At 48.4% G+C, this 4,432-nt stretch overlaps 1 pseudogene; it reads right to left on the bottom strand.

The window, feature by feature from the left end:
* Window positions 1-2,231: 2,231 nt before the first annotated feature.
* Window positions 2,232-3,553, bottom strand: LOC119800477 (annotated as a pseudogene).
* Between the last annotated feature and the right edge of the window lie 879 nt (window positions 3,554-4,432).

Below are 4,432 nucleotides of genomic sequence, written 5' to 3'. Positions count from 1 at the left end.
ACTAAGGCTGCAAGCAGGAAGGAAGACCTGCCTGCCTCAGTGGATGGGGGAGGGAGTGGGCATGGCTTGTCTCTTAAAGAAACAGAACAATCATTACAGAGAGATGCAGACAACTACATTTCCTATATCAGAAATCTGTAGCCTGATAAAAATTCATGTAAAAACAAAACATCTGTTATCCAAGACTTGCATTCCTCCATTCAGTTCGAAGAAGAGATTTTCTGGGTTTTTATATAAGAACCCAACTGTCCTTGTATACTATAATTTTCTCTCCTAGGCCAATATAAAATTAGATTTTACAGAACTCTTGGGTTTTTTTTTTAATTGCACTTAGTATGTATGTGCGCACACACACGTCTGTGCACGTGTGAATGTGTCAAATGAAAGTGTAAGGACAACTCGGTATGGGCAGTTCTTTCCTTCCTCCATGTAGGAATCAAATGCAAGTTGCACATCTAGGCAAGCACTGTTACCCACTAGCCATCTCACCACCCCCAGTTCTGTTTTAAATATGTATTCTTTTATAGCAAGAGTATTTCCCCTTTACCAAACACAAGCTTTCCATTTAAATTCCTCTATTCTGTTATATAGTGTTCTTTTTAAAAAAAAAAAAAACAAGTTTATTTCTTGAAAGAATCTGAAGATAGTAATAAGGCCTTCATTAACAACAAATTTTTTTTTTTTTTTTTTGGTTTTTCGAGACAGGGTTTCTCTGCAGCTTTTTTAGAGCCTGTCCTGGAACTAGCTCTTGTAGACCAGGTTGGCCTCGAACTCACAGAGATCCGCCTGCCTCTGCCTCCCGAGTGCTGGGATTAAAGGCGTGCGCCACCACCGCCCGGCTAACAACAAATTTTAAGGTATTAACATGAAACATTAAGAATTTACATGAAAACTCCATGTGTTCTAGACCAGTCTGATAGCAGCTCTTCTAGACTTGTCAACACTTGCTTTTTAGATGCATGACCCACACTGCAGACCCTGCTCGCCTCTGGACCTGCTGTACTTACTGTAACAGATGAACAGCACAGATCTTGGGGACAAGCTACCGCAACTTAACAGCACTGACACCAGACCACTTAGGGCTCCAGACGTGCTGAGGTGTGTCAACAAAGGCCCAGTAGGTCCTGACTTCAACAGGCAGAAGAAAGCTCAGCGTGGTCAACATTATTGAGCAGCATGAGACAGAAGCCTGAGTTTATCCTGGAAGCCAGGCTAAGAAGGGCAGTTCTCCCTTCCATAAGAGGTGAAGATGAAACTGAAGGAAGGGACCTAACTGCGGCACTTTGGCTGACCAGTGACTCCACAAAGGCTCCAGGGTCTATGTGGCATCCATGTGTGTTACTTGTTACATACATGTGCTGCACAGAGAGCATATGGCTGATGCTCAGATGCAAACCTAAGACTCTTATGGAAGAAGGGCAGGCCCACAGCCTGATGTCAATACTGAGTTGGTCTCAAAACCCTTGTGGCCACTGCATAAGGGAAGAGTGGAAACACAGAGCCCTGTCCTGCACTGTCTGCATTGGGCTGGACACAATGTAAACACTGGGCAACAGATAGTCTCCTCTAAACCTTCACAAAGTGTATACAAGAAAATATGTACTTAATCACTTCAGAAATTTTAAAATAATCTCTAAAAAGTGTACACAGGAGCTGCTGCCCTGTGATATGAGGAATGTGACGTTGCTGGATGACTGTGCAGTGTTCCTCTGCTCTGGGAGGAGTCAGAGGCCTTGGGCCAGACTTAAGAGGCACCTAGACATTCTTGCCCTTGCCAACCCATAGCAAAGCTGCCAGGTGACCCCAAGAGTTGCAGGGGGAAAGGTGCAGTCCCTGGGGGAAAGCACTGCAGCTAAAGGAAGATTTCTGGCTGAGACATTTATTTCAATATCAAAGGGAAGATTAATTCATTCTGACTGAATTTCAACAGACTGATTTATGGGAAATCCTGATCTGGGATCTCAGGGGGCCCATGGAGAGATGTAGGACACCCAACCCAGTTCTCATATTGCTTCTTTAGAAATTAAAAAAGAGGTTTAAAAACATTAAAAAGCTGATCTCTTCTTCAAAAGACAGACACAAGCTCTCCCAGCAAGGCAGGCAAGACACAGAGATGCCTGGACAGCCATGTGGTTGGTCAAGGCCAGGTTGGCCAGAAGGCCATCAGGAGAGCAAGAGAATGAAGGTCCCCAAGGGCTTGAGGGCTCAGGTCAGAGGCTGGGAAGTGAGGCCTAACTGTCCTCCTCATCCTGGTCCTCTTCCTCTGGGAAGTGAGCTTGCTTCTGAACATTCCAGTGCAGACACGGGGCAAGGCTCTCAAACCTGCCACTCGCAGGGTCACACACACAGATAGAGGGCAGCGGGGAGCAGGAGGTGGTGATGCTGATGTTGTCTCCATGGCGGATTTCCTGCCTCTTCCATCCATCAAACGACACCCATGCAGCGTTCCTGGCTTCCAGTGACAGTATAATCTTCAGCTCGACCCCTTCTGGGACCACGATGGGCCAGAATGACAAGTGGGGGCAGGTGGGTGTAACCATGATGGCTGGCACATTGGGGTAGACCATGGAAGGCCCGGCTGCCGCTGCATATGCTGTACTGCCTGTCGAGGTGGACACGATCACGCCATCGCCTTGCACAGTGGTGATAAGGCGTCCATTCAGGTAGATATCTACGTTCGATGGGTATGAGGAGGGGCCTCTGTCAATCACCACTTCACTCAAGACCTGCTACTGCATGGCCTGCCTGCCTTCTGCCCTCTGTGTCCAGGCCGTTCTCACTGAGGCTCTCTTCTTGTCTCTGTACTCTTTCACCACCCTGACCTTCAGCCGGCTCCTCAGGATAACCGCAGCATTCCCTTCTATCACCGGATTCACTTGAGATTGGAAGTTCTCAAGGTTGAATGGGGTCAGGTCAGGAAGCCCAGGGAGCCAAGGTGGAAGACCATGATAGGAGGCACACTGCCCTGGAAAAGAGAGGAGGCATAGAGCAGGGTACCATCTCCTCCGAGGCATATGATGAAGTCTATCTGGTTGGAAATGTCGTCATAATCTTCATGGAAAGTGCAGAACTTCTTCTTCACTGGTCCAAAGTTTTCATCACTCACTACAGCAGGGTCTTCCAGCACTTCCCTTTCCACATACATGATCATGTTGTTCTCCTCCATGAAGTACATGCGGAACTCTTTGAAGGGCTGCAGTAGGCTGGCATCTCAGATCTTTTGGATGACAAGCACACTCTTGAGAAACTTGTTCCTTGTCAACTGCTGGCCTGCAGGGTCCTGGATGTGCATGATGGTCTGGGGGCTCTGTAGCACGCAGGCCTTTAGTCCAAATATGGTCACTGGGCATGGCCCATGGAGAGAGTGGGTCCTCCTGAACTCCTTGGTGCTGCCTAGGGCAGGTGAGGCTGATAGGCTTCGAGACTTGGCCAGGCCCCTGATGGGATGGTTGTAGCTCCAGGTCTCATCCCCATGGCATGCTGAGAAGTGGTAGGAGGCTGAATCAGGGCTCAACTCCTTATTCACATTCATCTTTTCTTGTTCCATTTCCATAGCTGATATGAGACAAACACTGACGTCGTCGGCTGCCGTGCACCCGCGTGGACGTCTACATGCTGGGGCGAGCCAGCGGTCCCTGCCGCCCTACTGCTACCTGGCCCTCAGTGACCCAGCTGCCCACCAACCCATAGCCCTTGAATAATGTTCTTGAAGACAAATTTGTTATTTTGTTTATATGCCTTTATGTGTATGTGTACCACATGTGTATATTGTGCCACGTGTGTGCTTGTGTGTGTGGTGGTGTGTGTGTGTGTGTGTGTGTGTGTGTGTGTACGCCCGTGCCACAGGTGTGCAGGTGTCTGTGGGGGGGCAAAGGAGGTTGCTGGATCTCCGGAAACTAGAGTTACAAGGGGATGTGAGTCACCCATTGTGGGTGCTGGGAATGAAACCCAGGTCTTTGGGAAGAGCAGCAAGTGCCCTTAACCCCTCAGCCATTTCTCTCTAGCCTTTTTTTGTTGTTGTTGTTGTTGGATAATTTTTGATAAGAAATTAACACAGAGAAAGAGACCCACAGTGATTGATAGGTCCCAGGCCTTGACTTTGGCACACCCACCTGGCCTCCTGGCTCCCTGCAGCTGGTCTCAAATTACAAACCATTCCATAGCCTTTCTAATATTCTGTTACTTCTTCATCCACTCTGAAAACAAAGAAGTAGAAGGCTCTCCAGACTACGGCTTCTCAAACTGGAATGTGTGGCTCTTACTAAAGTGTCTACTCCAGTCCGGTAGATGATGACCACAGGCCCTGACAGCTGCTCCCTCCCCAGCTGCAGGGGAACGGCCCATCGCAGTGTCTCCTTCCTTACCTCCTGTGTGTGCAGAGTGCAGCCGACCCACTATCTACAGCTTCCACATCCACAAACTTGAACAACTG

Source organism: Arvicola amphibius, chromosome 13, assembly GCF_903992535.2.
Source record: "Arvicola amphibius chromosome 13, mArvAmp1.2, whole genome shotgun sequence".
Lineage (NCBI taxonomy): Eukaryota > Metazoa > Chordata > Mammalia > Rodentia > Cricetidae > Arvicola > Arvicola amphibius.
The sequence above is the reverse complement of the archived record's forward strand: the minus strand, read 5'-3'. Positions and strand labels throughout refer to the sequence as shown.